This window comes from Vespa crabro, chromosome 10 (assembly GCF_910589235.1).
Source record: "Vespa crabro chromosome 10, iyVesCrab1.2, whole genome shotgun sequence".
In the NCBI taxonomy this organism is placed as follows: domain Eukaryota; kingdom Metazoa; phylum Arthropoda; class Insecta; order Hymenoptera; family Vespidae; genus Vespa; species Vespa crabro.
The window spans coordinates 2,215,448-2,239,447 of NC_060964.1; the positions used below are offsets into that span (position 1 = coordinate 2,215,448).

At 36.5% G+C, this 24,000-nt stretch overlaps 1 protein-coding gene and 2 non-coding genes across 6 annotated transcripts in view; all 3 read right to left on the bottom strand.

Moving 5' to 3' along the window:
* The window catches only part of LOC124427347, a 69,435-nt gene that overhangs the window by 11,348 nt on the left and 34,087 nt on the right, over positions 1–24,000 (bottom strand). Inside the window, exons 2-3 of one of the 4 annotated variants that reach the window (XR_006942953.1) lie at positions 21,076–21,413; positions 16,848–17,053 (exon numbers count right to left, since the gene is read on the bottom strand). The exons of 2 other annotated variants lie outside the window; for them this stretch is intronic. The gene's annotated coding sequence lies outside the window, so the exon portion shown is untranslated. Of the gene's footprint in view, positions 1–16,847; positions 17,054–21,075; positions 21,414–24,000 lie in introns of those variants that run through there. One more of the 4 variants, XR_006942952.1, reaches the window with a different exon arrangement.
* Positions 231–326, bottom strand: Trnay-gua. The gene is made up of 2 exons: positions 290–326; positions 231–266 (listed from the first exon to the last, which is right to left on the bottom strand). It is a non-coding gene; the product is annotated as a tRNA-Tyr (tRNA).
* Trnaq-uug lies at positions 8,549–8,620 on the bottom strand. Its single transcript has one exon. It is a non-coding gene; the product is annotated as a tRNA-Gln (tRNA).

A 24,000-nucleotide genomic window follows, 5' to 3' on the forward strand; every position in this document is an offset into this window, starting at 1 on the left:
CAACACTTAATATATAACGCGTATAATTTTTAAACAAAGAGAAAAAAGTGGAAAAAGAAATATTTTTCTATTCTTATTTTTATCCAATCAAAAATTTTCCAACTTTAGTTTACAAAGAGAATTTTATTTGTAAACATTTTTTTTAATTTTTTCCATTACTGTAATGTTATTACATTAAAAATTATCTAAATGAATGAAATAAAATAAAAATACAATTAAAAAAAAAAATATCCTTCGAGCCGGATTCGAACCAGCGACCTATGGATGTCCATATTTACTACAATTCCAACTACAGTCCACCGCTCTACCAACTGAGCTATCGAAGGTATTGGAGGACGTTTCCCAAATTATGTTTATTAGCTAACCTAACGTATCATACATTTTTATATTTATTTATTAATATATATAAACGTTTACAAGAAATTTTATAACGTTTACTATATATTTCTTAACGTTAATAATATTTTATTATACGTGCTTTTCGATAGGGCAAGCATTTAATCACTAACAAATAAATAATAAATCTATTTTTAATATAACAACGCGATTTAAACATTTTTAGATTTTTATCTTTAAACGTGATTGATATTTTTTTAAAATACACGTTTCTTTTTTCCTTTTTCCTTTTCTTTTCTTTTTTCTTCCTTTAATATGAACTACTTAAATCGAATAAAAATATATTCTCATTCGATCACGTCAATGGCGTTTGTATGATTTAAAAGAAAGAAGTTGAAAAAATTAAAAAAGAAAAGAGAAAAATTTTCGAATCCACTCTGCCTCTTTTCTATTAATTCGTATAACGCGACAATTTCATGGATATCCATATTTAGGACGAGGTAAATATACCTAACTCTAATTTATAATTTTATTGATTTTTATCAACGTTTAATACTCCTTTTGAATTATCTTAGATAAAATGAGGGTGGTACATGTATTACGTCGAAAAAATCTCACATACCTAACGTAGACACACCAATCACCATCAAAACGTCGTGAATGTACTTCTTGTTTCATAGCTTGATACAGTTTACATAAAACTATAAAGTTATGGTCGTAGTCGAAAAGAGCGAAGGATAGAAGGAACGTTAGATAAACCGATGGGAGTATGGGAGAGCGGGGGCGGTGGCTAGGAGGGGGGAGGGAGATGGTCGGGATGGCCACTCGTAAACTCGATGGGATATTTTTACATGAAGTCATTAAAGTCGAGTTTTACTGCGAAACAAAGTACCTTTGCCTTGCCCCCCCCTCGCCCCCTTCTTTTTTCTTTTTTTTTTCATGGGCTCCATCTAACCACCCATTCCCTTACCCCCCTCCATCCCTCCCGTCTCTCCTCGTTCACTCCCATCGCTCTTCATCTCTTCTACATCATCCTACGTACCGTCGCTTAATTACTCCTCATTGCCGAATTAAGGAGTTAGATCGCACTCCGGTTTAATGAGAGACGAATGTTTAACGAGGGACACAGCCGCAACGCTTGCAAAATCTCAAGACAGTTTTCAGAATGTTAAGAAATTCAACGAGATCGTCGATCCAAGACGAAATATTAAAGGCAATGTGATATTTTTAAAGATGTCTCGAGCACAGGGACGATGGTTGACCTTTTACTTTTTCAACGTATTTCGTTTCACTCGAATTCCGACCATTTCGAAATGACTCTCTCCTGTTTCTTTTTCTCGTTTTCCTTTCTCTTTTTTTTTTCTTTTATTTCTTTTTTTTTTGCGTCTGCATATCACAACTCGTTACTTAACTTATAAATTAGATTCATACATATAACGTATAAATTAAGAGAATATATTTATATATTATATTATTGTTATTTATTATTATTATTATTTTTTTTTATTATTATTTATTTTTTTATTTATTTATTTATTTATTTATTTATTTATTTATTTATATTTTCTTGATTAACTTCACGGTGGCTGATCCATGGAGGTATTTGTGAGAAAGAATCTAATACACGTAGGTCTTGTGAGACCTTATAAACTGTTCAATATTATTATTATTTGTATTATTATTTTTATTATTATTATTATTATTATTATTATTATTATTATTATTATTATTATTATTATTATTATTATTATAATTATTGTTTGTATAACGTTCCACGTCTTACGATTTTACGATGGTCTGATGAGTTTTAACCAAGTCGCATATCATTTTATTACTGCTATAGTATTTTTTTTGACGAATGCAGCTGTTTTTTTAATACGATCTCTTTTTATACGTATTGCGTGTGTGTAGTCATAATAATTTTTTTCTTTTTGTTTTTTTAAGACGCTTTGTGATATTTTTCCTCGTTACGCCATTTTTATCGTCATCATCGTCATCATTATCATCATCATCATTATTATTATTATTATTATCAATATTATCATTATCATTATCATTATCATTATCATTATTATTAACGTCTAGTTTTATGATCTTATTTAATAGTTGAAATTCTTCTACGACCGACTCAATCTAACATAGTTCGCTGATCTACTTTCTCCCCACTTTTCTTCATATTACGAAATGTACACATTTACTAGAGCGTTTTTTCTCATGATCTCTCGTACGCTCACGATGCCGAGGAAGATAAAACATGCGTGTGTTTACGTTTAACAAGTTGATTAATGAAGTCAGACATGATAAACTTGTGCATTTCACTTTTCAACATTGTATATCACTTACACTTACAACTTCTTCAATCATATAAGATCAATATCTTCAATGTTAACGGATATATACGGTGTATCTCTTTTTGTTTGCTCGTAAAAAATGGTGACCATTAAAAAGTCGCGCATCGTCTTTCGTAATAACAATAATAAAAAAAAAAAAAATAAAAAAGGAAAAAAAAGAAAAAAGAGAAAAAAAGTAAAGAAAAATATTGCAAGTTAAAGAGACAAAGAATGTAGTAGCTACATAACGCGATATATAAAGGAAGGTAACGCAAGGACAAACAATTTTTAAAGGGCAGTTAAGTCGCGACATTGTATACGATGTAAGAGTGAAATATACCATTCATGATAATCATTTCGATACCGGAAGATAGGCCATTTCCTGGCCTACAAAAACGACGACGTAGCGTCTCGAACGATTTCCCTTTCTTCCCTTCTGTTTTTCTATTCTTTTTTCCTTTTTACGAAGGATCATCATCGAGTCTCCTTAGAATCCTTTTTTACTGTAGCGCTATACGTGAGTAAGTACTTTTGTTGAGGAAAAAATAATAAAAAGAAAAATAATAAAAAAAAAAGAAAAACAAAAATAAAAGTCTCTCTGAAGGAAAGAGAGAGAGAGAGAGAGAGAGAGAGAGAGAGAGAAAGAGAAAGGAAAGGAAAAAGAAAGAAAAAAAAGAAAAAATTCTGAGCGTCTTACTTAAACGTCGTCGGCCATCGACAGAGGCACCTTTAAAAAGGAGAAACCCTAATAACGGCACTTTTACGATATAAGTTTTCGTAAAGAATGGTGGTGGTGGTGAAGGTGACGGTGGTGGTGGTGGTGATGGTGATGGTGGTATTGGTAAAGAGGAGGTGGCGTTAGTGGTGGTACCAAGCCATGAACGAACGACCCCGTAGGACGTAATAAAATGCATTATAATTGGCGTGACGCACGTAAATCTCGAATATCAGACTTTTACGAGTACGTTGGCAAATTGGCCGAAGGCAGCCGTAGGTACCTTCCGTAATTCTACTTTAAGATATGGAAAAGATTTTAGATAGGAGGGGTTGTCACGTGGTATATGCTATTGATATTGAAGATTAAGAAGAAGAAGAAGAAGAAGTTCGATGGGGGTTCGGGTCCATAACGAACGATCGTTTCGTTCATAGACGATATTCCTATAAAACGTTTTATCGGAATATCGAGTGGGTAACGTAGTAATACCAAACGATTTTCAACGGATCGATGACGTAGCCTTTTGGAATGATATTATACATATATCCTACTTAAACCCTCTGATATTTTTACACGCGGTGGTTGATACGACACGAAGTACTACGAATAAATGGAATAGTCGACAGACAAAAAGAAAGGGAGAGAGAGAGAGAGAGAGAGAGAGAGACAGAGAGAGAGAGAGAGAGAGAGAGAGAGAGAGACAGTTACTTACTTTATGTTTGGATTTGAGGAAATACTACGGCTATAAACTATGAGGATTCGAGTTATAACTACGAACCGGTATCGCATTTTATTTAATTGCGAGGCGCGAATAAGAAAATGGAGAGGGGTGGGAAAAAGGGAGAGGAAAGGACTACTACTACTACTACTACTACTACTACTATTACAATGACGACGACGACTAGCACGCATAATATTATTTATTACCAAAGTGCGTAGTTAAAGTTGTTTAATGTCTCGAAAGCGAATTCGTTCGCAAAATTAAACGCGATAAAATGTTTGTTATCCAATCGAGGGCTGTCTCTTAATGCTTTCTTCTTCCCTCTCTCTCTCTCTCTCTCTCTCTCTCTCTCTCTCTCTCTTTCTCTCTCTCTCTTTCTATCTATTTCTTACTTCCCTCGAATTCTACAGAAAGCTACTCTGTTCGCGCATTATCTTTCTCGCATAAGCTTCGAAGACAGACGAGAGAGATAGGTTTACGGCAACGAGGAGTAAGGTATTCGTTCGAGATAATTGTAGGAAGTGAGCTTTCATGGGAAATTCGGGAAAGACATACATAGTTAGGTACTATATTCGCCAAAGTAAAATGCTCGACGTTGCCGATCGGCTAAGCTCCGCCGCGGGAGTTTAAAGGCCGATAAATTCCGTTAGCTCGAGGTATAAATCTGTTTAATTTAACGCTACGTTATTTTTACGGTTACCGTTACTTGCCGGTAAGAGATGAACGCATTCGTTGTTTAGTATTCCCTACGAACGATCGAACGTATACATATAAACATTACATAAAAGAGATACGCATGCACGTACGTATGAATGTAAGTACGTATGTATATATATATATATATATATATGTGTATATTGAAAATGTCTCGAAAATATTTTTACGATGTTATCTCTATTTACTAATAATACTTTCGTTAAAAATGAAGAAAATATTCTTATCGAGTGGGACAACTCTCGAAGGATGCATTTTTTTTTTCTTTTTTCTTTTTTTCTATATACTATCATCGAAAAAAGAGTGAAAGGTAGAGAGAGAGAGAGAGAGAGAGAGAGGGAGAGAGAGAGAGAGAGAGAGAGAGAGAAGATGGCTCACGCGACTCTAGATTACACGTTTCGTCATTACCGAGGGTATTTTATCGTTCGTCTGAGTTATGGGGTTCCGCTCGTTAACCGGAAAGTTCCAGAGGATCGTCTCTCTCTCTCTCAAATTTAAATTGAGAAAGTATTTTACGAGCGCGCGAGAGTTTCACGGTAGCGTTGTCACATCTTGATGAACTTCCGGTAACGATCGTAGGAAAATGTTCTTCTTGGCTTAGGTCGATGTCGTCTACCATAGTCGTCGTCTGTCTTCGTCTATTAGACGTTACACTTCTCACCGGATAGTCCACGTCGTTACGTCGAAATCCATGAAATTAGAACTCGCGACGATTAACGAAAGACTTTAGATAAATTAATTATTGTATATTATGGAGACCGGAAAGTAATGTCGCACTCTTAAATTCAATTCAAACGAATACATTTTTAATAAATTTTTATTCTTAATCAGAATCAAATATCGACATGCGCAGAAACGACATTACTTTCCGGTCCCCCATAATATATGATGCCATATTTAACAATTTCATTTTCCCCCTATTTCGATTATCGTCGATTAAACCTTGACATCTCATATGATTCCTCGTATGTATTTACTTTCTTTTAAATTGTTATCCTAGTCGATTAAGTTATATCTTATTGATATAATATATCTCAACAATAATATTCCGACGAAATATCGGACGATATTATCTATCATCAGGGATCAATTGCATCGATAATTATGAACGATAGATCGGTGAACATAATACTTTATCAGAGATATGATGATAAACGAGACATGAATATGGCACGAAATGTACCCTATTAAAAATCACGTTCCTCTTCTTATAATTCTAGAGACTGAGGTAACGGAAATAACAAACAGAACAAAAAAAAAAAAAAAAGAAAAAAAAGGAAAAAGAAAAAACAGAAAGAAAGAAAAAAAAGGAGAAAAGAAAAAAAAATAAATACAGAGAGAAAAAAAAGCGCAAATAGATAACTGTAAAAAGGAGAGAATAGACAATAGGTGGAGAGGCACGAGAGAATGGTATTCGCATCTAAAATGGATGAGCTTAACAGCAAAAGCATTTATCTTCGAGCTTTGCATGCTTTTCCCTATCGCTTTTGTTCCATCTGACTCGTTAGACTTCTCTCTTTTTCTTTTTTCTTCTTTTCTTCTTTTCTCTTTTATCGTTCTCTTTCTCTTTCTTTTTCTCTTTCTCTTTCTCTTTTTCGTGAACTTTCGTTCATTCGTGCGTTTTTACGAAAGAGTATCATAATCCGATATTCGGCGACAGGAGCGACATGAAAAAAAAGAAAAAAAAAATTAAAATAAAAAATTATCAGAAAAGAAAGAGAGGAGAGAAAGGAGAAACTAAAAATATGTGAATGATTTACGTACTTATTTATTTACGTACTCATGTATTTACACCTGACGATATGTCCGTACCTTCGTCGTCGTCTCGACGGAATCGTAAAGGTTCTCTTTATGTACCTCATCGTTGTCCTCATCGTTGTTGTTGTCGTTGTCGTCGTTGTCGTCGTTGCTTTTACGAAACGGCCAAAGGATAAACTTGGTTGGAAGCATTTGCCAGGCACAGATTACGATAAACTCACAAGAATATAGCCACTATGTCCTTTACCATGTCTCTCTCTCTCTCTCTCTCTCTCTCTCTCTCTCTCTCTCTCTCTCTTTCTAATATACATACATATACACACACACACACACACATATATATATATATATATATATATATATATATATATATACAAACACATATACTCTTTCTCTCCCTCTTCCTCTCTTTCAAATCGATTTTCCAAAGTACACCTGCAGAGTCCGACGTTCATGCGCCCAGAAACGACTGACTGTCATGCAAATGAGATCATACGAATCTGCCGTGAAAGAAAGATACTTACAATCTTACATCTTGTAATTAGAATTTGCCAACGATAAAGAGTATTATTATTCACTTAAAATTATTTATTCGCTTTACGATAAGTTTATCATTTGTGATTACTTTCATTATAGTCGTTAAATCAATATTTATTATTATAAACGAATGATTATATCGTTATTGATTATTTTGTTATATTTATTATTTACCGTTACCTTTTGATAATCCATTACATATATAATTAATTAATTAATTAATTATGATTTATTGTTATAAACGTTATCGATGATAATGTTAATATTTACAAGGATGTTCGATTTGTTTGCACGTAAGAGGTAGATCGTTAATAAATGACGATAATCTTATGTGAATAAATAAACAAGAAGTGATATTGGTATAATCATTTCGATAATACATTTTGAAAACAATCGATCTTATCCAATCTTGTAAAAGATTTGTATCTTTCTCTTTCTTTTTCTTTTTTACATTCGCATTATCTCACTGATGAGTTTCCATTTTTTTTTGTTTTTCTTTTTTTTTCCAATCACCAGTAGTATTGCGCGTCACGCCATAATTTTGTGCTAAAACGCGAAGAGAGCGCGAACGCGACCAGGTGCAACAGCGGGTAGTAAAAGTCAATGCGTCGTGCGACCGATCGAAGATAAGTGTTTGACGAACGAAGCCGTTGCGTTTCGTGAAAGTGCTTTTGACGATGGAGATAGATCGTGGAAATAGATCTCTCCTAAATTGTCTTTTATTATAGATATGTACATACATATGTTGTACATATTATGTATTATACTATGTATTATGAAATATGAATGCATATAATATGTATATACGTACGTGTATATGTGTATAGATGTGAGATCGTATTGTCACGATTCGAGACGTTATTTGGAATTTCGCAATTAGAGATTAGCCTATACCGTGATCAGTCTGCACGCAGACACAGTGCTTACATAACATTTATCGAACATATCTAATCAACAACGTCTAGTTCTATCGTATTATCGTAAAATCATTAAATAAATTAATTCGACTTTCTATCGAATATAATGGTTATGTGATATTTATTCCTTAAGCTTTAATATTTTCATTAATTATATTTTATCGATTAGTATTTATAATAAAATATCAATACGTGAAGTAAGTGACGCAAGTCTGACATTTAATTAATTTATATCGGTCAGAATGTTTATATGTATAAATAATTTATTTTACAATATATTTATTGTTAATTAATAAAAATACTGATTGAATAAATAGAAGTGGAAATGAATTGGCAAATCGATCGTTGCACGTAATAAATTATTTTGCTACGAGCGTTGTGGTCATTTTTATTTATTTCATTAAAAAACAATATATATATATAAATTATTAATTACTTAGGGGATTTATTATAATTATTTATTAACGTTCTTCGTTTGATTTTCTAGCGAAAAAAAGGAAGAAAAAAAAATAATGTTAGAAGGTCCCACCGAGATTTGAACTCGGATCGCTGGATTCAAAGTCCAGAGTGCTAACCATTACACCATGGGACCTCGATGATATACAATTTTAAGATTACCTACATTAACAGAACATAATTAATTTTATTATTCAATTATATATTACAATTTTAATTTGCAATTATTTCTTATTATTTATTATAAAATCAAAAATAATTTTCATCTTCGATTATTCTTAAAATTTCTTACGTTGTTCTTAAGTCGTTCAATATATATAGAAAGAAAATATTATTTATTTATATGACAATTATTTCTACGTAAAATTTAATACGTTAATTTTCAATAATTATTATAAAGAGAGATAAAGAGTGCCAGAAAGAGAAAAAGAGAGAGAAAATATCTTAAACGAAGATCAGGGAATAGAAACAAAGCATTACGTAATACAATAGACGACAACGCGTCTAAGTACTCGTTTCGGTGTCCCACCTCTAAAGACAGCTATTTGTGAGAAGTTCAGTGATGCGTGTTAGACACTCCTTTCGACCCTTGATAAAAAAAGAAAAGGACAGGCCCTCGAACAATTTTGCGAGCGTCGTTCCGAAATCGGAAGAAGAAGAAGAAGAAGAAGAAGAAGAAGAAGAAGAAGAAGAAGAAGAAGAACGGAGGTGGAAGGGGTGGGGTTGGGGAGGGGTGCGAGCGGTATAAATTCATGCCACAGACCCTTCTAAAAAGGGACATAGATTTCGAAAGGATCGACAGGCCAAAAGAGAATGAGTTCCTACACGTTCAGTTTAGGAACCCTTCCTTCCCATTTCATTCGCCATGTAACTTTTTCTATCTTTCTCTTATTACTCAAGCGAGAACCGTGTCAACCCTTAATTGAACGGAAGCCGGCAATAAATATTATGTTACTTTCTTTTTTTCTTTTTTTTTTCTCTCTCTCGCTCTCTTGTCAATGTGTGGGACCCGATTTTATAATGGCCACCATGGAGTAACTCTTACGGAAGCGGATGTGCAATCGGTGTGACATGTGCTCTCTCGGTTTCGACTACGAATTTATTTTCTATATCGTTTTACAACCGGATCATTGTATTATACATATACCGTTACGTTTAAGATAGAAAGAAAAAGAGAAAGAGGGAGGCAGAGAGAGAGAGAGAGAGAGAGAGAGAGAGAGAGAGAGAGAAAGAGAGAGAGAGAGAATATCACGAACGATTAAGCCAAACGCGAGGGGGAGAAAAATTAATATCGAGTACCACCCTGGGACTCGAAAGCTTAATCGCCACCCTCCCCACATTATTTCGTATACCGGATCTATCGTATCAAAATCGTTGTAATTGAGGCGAGATAATGGTTCGTTCGACTGTAAAAAAACAAAAAAAGAAGAAAGAAAAAAATTAATAAAAAAGAAAAAGAAAACATCCAAAAATATATTTACCATACGTGACAGTTTCGTCACGTATCGAGTAATTATCTTAATCGTCAGTTATCGTCGTTCGTTGAATAAACAAACGAAAGAAAATTGAAACGACGATTACAAATTAATGATTGAATCGTAGCGAAAATAATTGTTGTTTTATTATTATTGAAAAAAAAAAAAAAAAAAAAAAAAAAAAAAAAAAACAATTATTTACGCATCGAACCAATGAATTATATATTCTCAATGTGAAAGAATAATAACTATATCCATGATACTTTCTTATTTTTTCTTATCGTTTGAGATTATCGAAACGAGATTGATGTCTTGAGCCGTGACTTCCGGTTTCTCTCTCTCTCTCTCTCTCTCTCTCTCTCTCTCTCTCTCTCACTCTTTCTTTCTCTCTCGTCGATAATTATAAACGGGCCTCTTCTCATATAATAACAATAATGGCGCGTGCTACAGCAGTACGGCCCCGGGGGCAGCTCGTTTGACATCAAAGTGACGCCCCCCTGCTGTCGGTATGCATCGGGGTACGACTAATGAGATTCACTTTACAGTTTACCCCTCTCGCGAAACACCGACGACTCTACAACACCACCATCACCATCACCATAACCATCACAACCACTATCACCATCACCGACGTCGTTCACCACCTTTCGATCATTTTGATCATTTCAACGATAGGCGAACCTTGCGATGCTTCGCGCCCCCTTCCTTTCAATCTCTTTCTCTTTCTCTCTCTTTCTTTCTCTTTTCTGCCTTTTGATACGCCGTAGTACGTACGTACTTCGTTCTTTGTCGCAATACCGACCCTTTTCCCTTTGAATATATTTTATAAATTCGTTGAATTTAAAAATCCCTACCCCCTCGTCCGACCCTTTTTCTTCCTTTCATTTTCTCTCTTTTTTTCTTTTTCTTTTTTTCTTTTCTATACACTTTCATTCGGGGCGATCGTTGCTCCTTTTCGATTAATTACAAATGAAAAGAAAAGAGAAAGAAAAGAAAGAGACTACCCCCCACATCCAAGTCGTATGGTATGTCCATTTAAACGAACGCGATACTCTATCATCTTATAATTTTTTATTAATTTTCTTTTATATCTTAGTATCCTTAGGAAGGAAAGGAAGAAAATAAGGAAACAAAAAGGGAAAGAGATAGCAAAAAAGAGATAGCAGAAAAAAGAAAAAAAGATAAAGAAAAAAGATCGAAAAGAAAATCGTGAATAATAGTTCTTTCGAGACGAGACGAGACGAGACGTACGTACATACGTACGTTTTAATAAACGGAATCGAACTCTTTGACACCTTGAAATTACCCTTTCGAAAATGACCCTCGTAGAACAGCGAACAATAGGTACCTAGATGGTTAATAAAGGCTTCGGTTGGATTAAAGATTGATATCACGTAAACCAGGGGAGGCATGAATTATCTATCGAGCCGTACCTACTGCCCGCGACCATATTCGTTGGCATACGTCTCTCTTCGTATTTTCCTCGTCCTCTTAATTGGATCGATTCAACCTCTCTCTTCCTCTCTCTCTCTCTTTCTCTCTCTTTCTCTCTCTCTTTTCCTTTTTCTCTCTCTGTCTATCTGTCCGCCTCTCTCACTCTCTCTCTCTCTCTCTCTGTCTATCTATATCTCTCTCTCTCTTTCATTTATTCTCCCTTCGAGCAATTTCAACCTATACCACACTCTACATTTATAATCTCTAATTTACCTTGTAAGGCCTAATGATCTCTAATGTATGCACGTTGCTCGTGTCTTGTCGACGAGTAGTTTGCACGACCCTCGGTATGGTCGTGCCTTCGTGCGATATACACTTTGTCAGAGAAAAGCAGTAAACCAAGAAGATAGTCCATCGAAGTCAAATAGAAAATTGTACATTATAAATAAGACAGTGTATCATAACGATGGATGTAATATTTCCCACGACGAAATATCATTAATATCGTTAAAAAAAATTGGATATTAATATATCGATCAATTTTTTCTTATCATTTTCTTTGATCGTTTATCGGATAATTGTACGATTAGTAACAATTAAAATGAAATAATAATAACGATTATTTTATTAGAAAAGCTAATTGTGTAAATGAAAATAATAATATATCGAATTAGGTTTTGTTATTTCTCGGAAATAATATATATACATATGTACGTAAGCGTATAATGCACACGTGCAACCATGCGCACAACCACGCGCAAATATTAACGTAATCATTTTAAACGTTAATTTTTATCGTCATAATTCATTTATTAGACATGCATTTAGGTCAGTGATCGCGATGCAAACGTGGAATCGCGTTTATGTGCAAACGCATTAAATGACCCCTATGCTGCCACGTGGCTGACTCGCGCTTACCGAACGTTGAGTTTTAAAATGTACGAAAGGAAACGGGACGGGGGGAAAGAAAAAGGTCGTGCCGTCAAGAAGACGAGTCGGAAGAGGAAAAAGAAATAGGAGAAGGGAGGAAAGGGAGATGGGGACACCAGTCACTTCAAGAGAGTTGTGTGTGTGTGTGTATATGTGTGTGTATGTGTAGCGTTGATGTATGAAAGGTTCAACCGACCGACACGAATTAACATTGGAAAATAAAAGAACTTGTGTGTATGTACGCGCACACATGCTCGTCACGCCTGTTGGCAAAATGGTCCGTGACTAACATAACTACTTTTAGTAGCTAGTCGATTTATAAGGAAGAATCTAATGATCATTTGTTTCGATGGCCTCTTTCTGATCGATTAAATTGTTGGTACAATCTTATTGATCCATTTCTTTTAATTAAATGTTTCCAATATTAATTTTATAATTAAATAATAATTATGAGTAATAAAGAGAATGTAATATATATATACATATATTTTATATAAATAAATATATATATATATATAAATATATTCATATATTTTAAATAAATATATCAATTTAAATAGTTATAGCAATGAGATCAAGGGCATGTTATATTCCTTTCTTTTGAATACCAAAGTAATCAAAAACACGTTTTCGGTACATGAACTTGGCACGGTCTCGTTCATATTTTGTTCGAATATTTTGGCGCAGGTCAGTTCTGTCTGAGGCGAACTCATCAACGAGAAAGCACATAAGAAAGAGAGAAAACGGGACAGAAAGAGAAAAAGAGAGAGAGAGAGAGAGAGAGAAAGAATAAGAGAAAGGGAGATAGATAGAAAAAAAGAAAGAGAAAGAGAGGTAGATAAAAAAAAGAGAGAGAAAGAGAAAGAGAGGTAGATAAAAAAAAAGGATAGAGAGAGAGAAAGAGAACACCGTTCGTAAAAAAATTATACGAGAGTGAACGGGGATCCATAAATTTTCTTGCACTCGAAGTAAAGTCGAATAAGAATGATTCTCAAGCGGAACTTCCGGCTGGGTGCGAGCATTCTCGATACACGTGCGCGTTCGACCGGATTTTACGTCGATGCGTGCGTGCCTGCGTGAGTGAGTGAGTGAGTGAGTGAGTGAGTAAGTGAGTGAGTTAGTGAGTTGGTAAATGAGTGCGTGCCTGCGTGCGTGTGTCTACGCGTGCGACTTGCCGTACACGTGCTTTGAAGAGGTCAGACTTTTATATCTTGAAATCTGCATCGGTTCTTCTTCCCCTTCTCTCTCTCTCTCTCTCTCTCTCTTTCTCTTTCTCTCTCTTTCTCTTTCTCATGCTCTCTTTTTTCACTATTACTACACACTCTTCGTTCATCTCTTTCTCTTTCTCTCTCTCTCTCTTTCTCTCTTTCTTTCTCTTTTTCTCTCTGTTTCTCTTTCGTCGTTGCATCGGCTAAAGTTGAAGGAGCAGATGCTACGATGCGGGCGTTATCTGCCGATGGCATCTACATGGTCACGCCCATTTTAGATCATTACTCTAGTTGGCGGTTATCATTTCACTTTTGCTGCCTCTCAGGCCCCGGATAATGGACGAGCGTGGAAGGAACATTGTCAGGAAGGGAGAGTTCCGACCCTCTTCTCGTTTCTTCGTTTTTCTCATTCTCTGTCTCTCTCTGTCTCTTTTTCTTTCTATTTCTTTCTCTTTATCTTTATCTTCTCTCTCTTTCTCTCTTTCTCTTTCTCTCTCTCTCTCTCTCTATTTTCTTTTTCACTCTCACACGTTCAGTATATACCACCCGTCGTGCAATTGTGTCAACTTTAATGCTTTTTCGCTCTTACTGTGAACTATATCGAAAGATGAAGAGAGAGATAAAGAAGAAGAGTAAGAGAGAAAGGGAGAAAGAGAAAAAGAGAGAGAGAGAGAGTAAGAGAGAAAATCTCACCCTTTCTAGCTTCAATTTTACTCCTTTACAGTTCGACGATCTTCAAGATCAAATTGAAGCAGACGTTCGCCAAAGTTTTGGCACTCCAACTGTGTGATCTAAAATGAAACGATTCGCGCGGCCAAACCTTCAGAGAGTACTTTTGCCAAACGATCCGTTAAAATCTCGAAGAATACATCCGAGTGTTTGTTACAAGATTTAGATAGACTCTTTTCTTTTCTTTTCTCTCTCTCATTTTCTTTTTTCTTATATTTCTTTTCTTTATTTAGAAATAAAGAGACAGAGAGAGAGAGAGAGAAAGAGAGAGTCGAGATAAAAATATCCTGAAGTAGAAGATATCTTCTACTTCTTCTTAACTATTTTAACGTTTTACGAATTTCATGCACTATACATACTATCTAATCGAATACTATCGTTTATGTTACAGGTAGGTAGTCTACCCTTTTCGAGAAGGTTCAAGTTCGCCACGATGGTCATTCTAGTTGTCGTTTTCTTCGTCCTCCTCGTCGTCGTCGTCGTCGTGCGTGATAAATCGTTGGATCGGCCAGGGTAGATTCTTGTAATTTTAGATTACACTTCGTTGCCCGTTGTGGCGAGCTACGGTTAACGCATGGCCGAAGCACCGAACCCCCTTTCGGCCATCACGGAGTATCTTGTCCAGAAGGGTTAGATTAGATACGTCGTTCACTTCAGGCCGTATATCTGTTCGACCCTGTCTTTCCATCGCTATGCTCTCGGCCAAGTTCGTGAGAGCGGGTGAATACATACACGAATACACACACACACACACACACACACACATATAACCATCTGTATTCTATCGGAAGCTATACGCGTGCATCTATCGACCATGCGTGCCAGTATACCTACATATATGAGAATGTGAGAATGTATGTGCGAGCAAGAGAGAGAGAGAGAGAGGGAGGGAGGGAGGGAGAGAGAGAGAATACGCTCCGGTGAGTTACGGGGCTGCGGACAGAGTGATGCATTGCCGTGGAACCGAGAAGGACCAGATATCCCGCGGGAATCGAACGAGGAACCCTTACACCTCACACCATTACGTTCCCGTGACAGAAACTGCCTGAATTATTGGAATATCGACGCCAGCGGGCATTAAATGCTTCAATTAGGATTATTATCGTAATTTATTCGAATAATAACGTTTATCGGTGTTACTTCGTTAAACGATTTACTACTTTCTAATAATTGATTTATATCAAAATTTATATATATATACATATGTGTATGTGTATGTGCGTGTGCACTTTCTACATCAGAACATTAGAATATCTCTTACGGGACTACCATCATGTAGTGTCAAATTTTTTCTATGCAGATCAAGTGTTGAGGGATATTTCAAAGTCAAATTCATTTTGTCAAGTGGAACTATATATATATATATATTTTCATGGTTCGATTGGATTTGTTAAGACGAACTCAACAACGTGCCATACGAAGACAATTATTATTGTAGTATGTTATATTATTAATTATATTATAAATATATGAATTATTAAGAAAAATAATCATGTATCGCTGGTTGCCACCTGTTAGAACGTTGTAGACAAAGGCAGAACTTCTTACGAAAAAAATTTTCATACAATTAGACCGGTAATTTGAGTACTACGAAAAGATACAAGATGATAAGACTTTGTTTATATCGTATTATATTCTATTATATTGTATTAAATTATCATACAATTTATACGATTAAAGAAAATTTTCTTGTATGCATAAAATATAATGTATTTACTATGTATAACTGAGACAAATGAAAATAAAGATATTTAATTTAAAAAGAAATCCTATGAGTTCTCAATTAAATCCTACCATTATTCTCCTTATTCACAAAAGCAGCTCTTAATAAAGCTGTATTTGAAATAATTTTCAAATTGTGAATAAAACGAAAATTTTACCACAAAATGAATTTAATAACAGGATAACATGAAGTGCAAAAAAAGTGGCATGATCACACACCACCTCCTGATAAATTATATTCTCCTATTCGAAATTTCAAATTCTGCAAAACGAAAAATATTTCTCGCTAATCGAATTTGTAATAGGATCATGTGAATACTCGAAGAGGTGGCACTCAAAATCGTGCCACCTCCTGGTAAATTATATTCTCCTGTTCGAAATTTCAAATTCTGCAAACCGAGAAATATTTCCCATTAATCGAATTTGTAATAGTGAATACTCGAAGAGGTGGCACTCAAAATCGTGCCACCTCCTGGTAAATTATATTCTCCTGTTCGATATTTCAAATTCTAAACAATGTGATATTATTGCCGTAAATTGAAATGTGAGTATTTTTTATCTTTACAAAATTTTTTTCTGATTACTTATTTTTATAATTATTATATAAATACTGATTTGTTATGTCAAGAATATTTGATGTGATAATGGTTGGTTTCAAGAAATAACAAATTGAATTTTTATTTATGATAAAAATTTATTTTTGTTTAAATTATTTATTTATACAATATACATTTTATTTGTTAATTATAAAAATATTTATTTACTAAATTGCAATAATAATATAATATAATGTTATATAATTTAAAATCATATAATCCATTAGAATTTAATATATAAAATATATATTTCTTTTTACTTATGAGTGATATCGATATGTCATTCTGAATTTAATTTCTGTTCTCACGATTTCCGCATCTTCTACAATGCATATCGTTGCATTGTAGCTGTCATATTATATCATCTACAACATAGTCTTGTTCTGAAAGCTCTGAATCATCCTTCTTACTTGATATCTTTTTTTACTTGAGATCTTTCAATTGTATCTCTTCTTATGATTACATTAAGACGCATCTGACCAATTGAAAAAGAAAATAATTTAATTATTTTTATTTGTAATATTCGATTAATTAATTTTTTATTGTATTTAGAAAGAAAAATCATAAACGTATTCTCTTTCCTTAATTCTTTGATCATAAAATATCAGTTGCTACTTTTTGAGATAAACCTGTATGCGTGTGTATGTGTGTGTGTATATAGATATTCGATTAACTCTTTGCTGTATATATATTTTTTGATTATTCCGTATTTTTCATCTCGTCATTCCTCGTCTCGTAGAATACTAAAAGCACAGCGCGAATTTGCTTTATAGAAGGTAGTAAAGGGCTTCGCTCTAGTAATAAAATAAAAGGAGAAATATACGGCAGGCGAACGGCAGGCATCGATATCGGTCTTGCTAATGCAGATAAAGTACATAAAGCTCCAAAGGCTATGCGGATTCGTGGCGCGAGCCGAGAGTTTCACTCGGTTTGCGTTATGCCACAGTAAAACTGTCCACGGTAAAATACACGGGGGAGTCATAGTCCGTAGGGGTAAACGTTATTGTTGCACCATATAAATCGCGCTTGATCGCGGAGGAGTATGGATCGTATATCAAAACTACTGCCGTACCGTTCTGGCAATTTGTGGCCTGTAATAGAAGCAAGGGAGAGAGAAGAAGAGAAAGAGAGTGAGAGAGAGAGAGAGAGAGAGAGAGAGAGAGAGAAAGAGAAAGAGAGAGATGTATATATATATAGAAGGAATGAGAAAGGACGTCCAGCAAAATTATTATCCAGAAAATGCGTATACCATGAACGAAACATTCTCCTACCTCGTTCGAAGCTCGTTTCCCTTTTTAACAACGACCGGTCAACTCTATCTTCTGCTTCTTCCTTTTTAGAACGAACGAACGAACGAACGAACGTGCGAACGACAAGGAGTGTCCAAAGATCTTTCCCAATGATTACGGCTTATATACTTCCATCCTCGTAATAATTTTGCGGCGTCGAAATGAAAGAGAGCCAAACCCTGAACCGTCGTACTTACTTATCAAGCGAGCCGATCATATTCAAAACGAATTCGTATGTACTTACGCGTTGAAAAGCGAATCAAAAATTTATCAATTAATTCCCTTCGAAGATTATTTCTTTTGAAATTTCGATTTCAGTTCAGATTACGATCGATTTATATCTTTTGTTTTTCCCACAGTCCCATTAAATCATTTATCAAGGATTCTCATTTTGACGGATAAATTGATAATCGTTTTATCTTTTAAATTACGACTAGTTGTGTCTAGGCGATCGCGGAGAACAGGGCGAACGTAGTACGATTGAAAAGTTTCAAACAAGACTCGTTAAAACTACGCGTCCTCTTCGCAATCGCTAATGCGTCTATCCGAGCGCATCCACGGCAGTTTATTTTTATTTAAAGCGTTCAGGGAATCTACCGAGCTTCTCCTCCTTCTCCTCCTCCTCCTCCCACTCTCGGCCCCCACCTAAACAACCCTCTCGTCCATCCCTCTATCCTTCCTACCGTATTTCCGTCGATCCAACGAAGCGACGATGCGATCCAAACGCGTTAGTCGTTCACCACCGTTTACCTCTACCCCGTACTCCTCTCATCATCCCACTAGTCTACTCTCACTCGTTTCGTTTCGTTTCGTTTCGTTTCATTTCGAACAGAGTTTAGGTGGGTGGATTCGATCGATTACCGCGATTAAAATAAAATGTAAATGCCGGGACGAACGCGATTCGTGTGTTATGCAAATTTCATCGGATCGGTAATCGCTGAGTGGAAGCTGATGTCTTCCTTTAATGGTCGACGAGAAGAGAGAGAGAGAGAGAGAGAGAGAGAGAGAGAGAGAGAGAAGGAAGAAAGAAAGGTAAGATAGAAATGAAGGAAACGAGTACGGAGATGGCATAACGAAAAAAAAAAGGAAAAAGAAAAGAAAAGAAAAGAAATGAAGAGGAAAAGAAAGAAGAGAAAAAAAACGGAGAGAGAGAAAAAAGAAAGCAAAAGAAAATAAAGAAGAATTCATTCGACTTGAACGTAACTCTTATTGAGATACCGTCTCAATCGAACGATCTATCGGATCTAGTGGAAACGTACGTCCCTGTATTTCGGGCAAACAGAAAGAGACAGTTAAGGGTTGGGTAGGTGTTTCATCGAAATAATCAACGTCCATCCAGAAGCGATGCGAACACACGTTGGCAGTAAGCGCGATGCGATTCGGTGCATAGCTGCAGCAGTGCCGATAGGCAAATTCAATGCTCGTCCGATGTTTGACGGACGATGAGAAAACGAGAGAGAGAGAGAGAGAGAGAGAGAGAGAGAGAAAGGCCGTATGCAATGGCAACAACTACGTGAGTCGTAGGACGAGGTCCTAAAACGAAAGGGCTCGTGGTGGACGTGCACGAGACGCATGCCGATGCATTCATTGCGCGATGGACTCTCTTCCTCTCCCTTCTCGTCTCATCCCTCCAAACCCCGCTTGTCCCCACCCTCGGTCTCGCCCAGCTCATCTTCCTCTCTTTGGGGTCTACGCGCTCGCGCGCACACAGGATGATTAATTAGTTGTCGTGCGTTCCATGTCACCGTGTCACTCTTGTCACGGCTTTGTCACTTCGGCAGCAAACACCCGCTTTCGGACGAAGAGAGTAGAGGTACGTACTGTTCTATATGGATGGCCGAAGAGAGGGAAAATGGGAATGGGGTAGGGGAAGAGGAGGGGAGGAGGGGTAGGGTGCGTTGACGTTGGTAGAGTGTAGAGAAACGGTGCATCGCACTGCAAACGCTCGCATACTCTCTCGCAAAAGCAAATTGCATTGTAACCAGGACTGCAACAGGCGCGCCATTAATCAATGCCCGTTGCATCGGAGTGGCGAGCGTTTCTGCCAATTTCCAAGTAGAGCCTATCTCGTCGGCTCGTACAGAGAACAAAACCGACCTAGCTAGCTGGCTGGCTGACTGGATGGCTGGCTAGCTAGCTAGCTATACGGGACCACGTGTTCTCCTCGCCTCGTGCTATCGCCATGGATTACCGGAATTGCCGTGGTTAATGAGTTTCGTTTCATGGGGTTACCTCTAACTCGTCAATCCAATTTAAAAACTTTGCTCTTAGGAATATTAAATCATATTTAAACGTCGGTTATAACGATTTTGACGTGTAATTTATATATATATATTTATTTATTTATTTATTTATTTATTTATTTATTTATTGGTTCTCTCGAATTTTGATTAATTCTAATCGAATTTCGTTGGTTGCTTGATCGAATCGCAATTAACGCACGCGATCGCGTTTGCTGTATAATCGTCACCTGTGGATCAATCTATGCGATTAGGAATATAGACGTCATTTGTCATACTAGTCGTCATAATGGACCTATCGTTTACGAATATTCGTGAACGCACGAGAACGTGAGAATGAACGTATGTAAGTGAAACGGTAACATAAGTAACGAACACGTTAATCGCGATCATTACGTCAAAGAATACAGGAGGATGATCCGTCAGTACGTCCGGTGATCGTTCATATTTTCTTTCCTTTAACACGTAAGTAGTTAAGTACGACATCCTCCATTCTCGGATTTCGTTTTGAACTAATTAACCGAGCTGAGAATTTCCTTTTGTTATATTTCGTCCCGGTGAACATGACTACTTGTCGGTACGAATCTGATAACGAGTGGCATCCGGCACTCTGATGCCGACATAAACGGCGAACGGGCCAATCTGAAAAGGAATCCTCTTTTAGTTCGCTAAAAGAGATTCGTCGAGGAAGTAATGGAATGTAAGTAAAGCACAGTTGAAATTTCACGCGATAAATATGTAATTGCGAATTTCAATGAGAATTCTCAACGATTTAGGATACGTGTGTACGTGTAAAAGAATATTAAGATGAACAAGAACAGACGAGAAGAAGATGAAAGAGAGAGAGAGAGAGAGAGAGAGGGAGAGAAAGAGAGATGATGAAAGGGCAAACTCTTGTTTCTTTACTTTCGAGCTATACTTTAAAAGAGAAAGATGGAACGATTCGACTTAGTCACGATTTTACCTACCTGTATTTTTATTATTTAGTCGACTCACACAGGAAACGAGCCGAACGAAATAAAGGAGGTAGAAATTAATGAAAGGACGATGGCCTGCCTCCGTCACAGGGAGGATACAAGACTAGAGAGTTATTTATTTCGCTTTTCTTTTCCCTTTAAATTACGGCCGTTTAAGGAGAACCCAGGTGAGAAGCGCCAGGCGGTCCTTAACATCATTCCTTCCTTTTCTTCCTCATTCTCGTTCAGGTGATAATTACATAGGAAGCGTGATTTCTAGGGATGCTTTTCTTCTTTTCTTTTTTACTTCTTCCACACGTCTTCGTCACGTACACAGAAAATCTGATAACCTTCGGACATTAAACTTCGTCACGTACGATGGATTTTTTAACCGTTCAAAATCGTTCATTTAATTACTTCAAACGATTTCACAAAATGTTTAAAGTAGCATAACGAACGAACGATTATAAAAAAAAAAAATTCGTGATCAAGAAAATTAAAATCTATCAAGGCAATATGATAAATTTTCAAAATAACTAATTATTGAATTCCATTATAGACGAGTAAAAGAAGACAAAGAAAGTAACATAAAGTCATTTACGATATCCAAGATATGCATCTTTCAGAAAGCTCTATGCCTTTTGATAAAGACACTCGAGATCGGTTGGTGATCAGCTTGGGCCAAAGCATTGTCATTAAATGATCCAGCAAGGCTTAGCGAATCCTCAGCTTTAAGACCTCAAGCTGTTGCTAAGGGATTGATGGGGTCACCATAGCAACCGCTGAGGACCTATTGTTGCACCCTGTCGGATGGTGGGTACTACAGTGGCACTCCCCCCGCAAAGCAAGCGTCGCAGTACACGCACCTCCTGCACCCCTGGCATGGCATATTTATTTGCATGTAGCCTGACTAGCTATAGCTACAGGCTAACGTACGATATGCGTCTTGATCGTGTATAACCACTCACACGCACGTATCGCGCATCTCGCGCGTTTATGCATCTATGCCAGTGGTACCAAACCCCTTGACGCGTTCCCTCTCTCTCTGTCTCTCTCTCTCTCTCTCTCTTTCTCTCTCTGTCTCTCTCGGGGCAATGTCCTGCCTTTAAAGACGAGGGATCGACCGGTAGAAGTTTGCGAAAGGAGTGAGATGCTTTCGAAGAACGATCGTTTAAAGTTTCTTCCCTGTTGAAAGGCGAGAGCGAGAAAGAGAGAGAGAGAGAGAGAGAGAGAGAGAGAGAGAGAGAGAGAGAGAGAGAGATGTTTTTATTCCGCTATAATCGTACAAGAACGAGCTGCATCATTGAGACGCATATAACGATTATTATTCTCGTATATGGAATTAAACTAGGTCACAGGGAGAAAACTCTTCGATGTTAATGTTCTTCTTATTTCTTCGAGATGATAATCGTTATCGTAGACTACGAAACACTCGTTAAGGATATTACCGAGATTAACCAAAATAAATAAGTTGTCTCTCAGGATACTTAACCGAACAAAAAGCTTAAGTTATAGTAGACGTTGCTTTGTACGTTTATGACGTTTCTCGATGAATCAATAAGTTTATCATGTTGTTATCAGAAAAGATTTTGCGTTTCCTAATCGATCCATCGGTAACGAGTTCAAACTAATCGACTGTCAATTTGGATATGTCATTTTATATTTATACGATAATATTTACTTTTTCCCTTTCTCTTTTTTTCTCTCTCTTTCTCTTCGTACGAGGAAATAATTAATTAATAATTATCGAGGAATCATTACTGGTGATTACGTCAACACCGGTATGATTCATCCTTCAAAGTGGTGGATGATATCATCGGTGGGACAAAGATTAACTGAAATCCATGAAGTACCTATGTATGTACCTAACTACAGTGGAGACTTTTTCTTTTGCTTTCGTGCTCCGGTGAATGCGGAAGAGAGTGAAATAAAAAGGAAGAGAGAGAGAGAGACAAGAGAACTTTTCTAACGCAAAGGGTGAAAAGAAGCATGACGCACGCACGGCTTTTAAAGTCTCTATTGTTTCCCGACTGCTCTCTCTTATTCTTCTACTTCTTATTCTTCTTCATCTTCTTCACATTCCTTTTCTTTTTTTTTTTTCGTACTCCTCCATTCTCTTATCCTGAGAACCACCTATTACTTAAAATTTAAGCTCACACCGAAAATATATAGTAAACGTAGTAGTGTTCGATGTTAAAACACTAATGACGACTACGAATACTTAGGACGAAGACGCGATTCAAGATTTTGTTTTATTCCTTTCGTCTTTCGTTTGTGAATATCGAAGAGAAATGAAGGATGATGATGCGGCATCGTTCTAACAATTTACCAACCAACCAACCAACCATTACCATCACCATTAATGTTACCACTAACAGTACCACCACCACTATCACCACCACCACCATTACTAGTAAACATCACTACCAATACTACCACCATTGCCAAAGGATGATATCGCGTCAGCCCTTTCGCATTTTTCAGCGGAAGAAGATTCTCGAGTGCCACCAGTCGTGGAAAAGAAAATCAGAAACTCGTAGTGGTGATACGAACGAACGAGAACGAACGTTTCTCCTGCGGTTGTCGGGGGAAAAAAGGGGCTAAAGGAGAAAAAAGAAAAAAGAAAAAAGAAAAAAGAAAGAGAGAGAGAGTGAGAGAGAGAGTGAGTGAGAGATAGCTGTACACATACATATATAAATACGTAGGTACGTAGGTAGGTAGGTACGTATATATACATAGATATACATACGTGCATGCACGACGGAACACGCACTTTCATCCTGCGTAATTAAAATCACGGCGTCATCCTTCGGCTAGGGAGAACCGAGCATAATGACGCGACGACTCGCGAAGACAAGAGAAACGACGCATTTCTATCTATCTCGTCTATCTATCTCTTTCTATATCTTTCTATCTATCTCCTTCTATCTCCTTCTT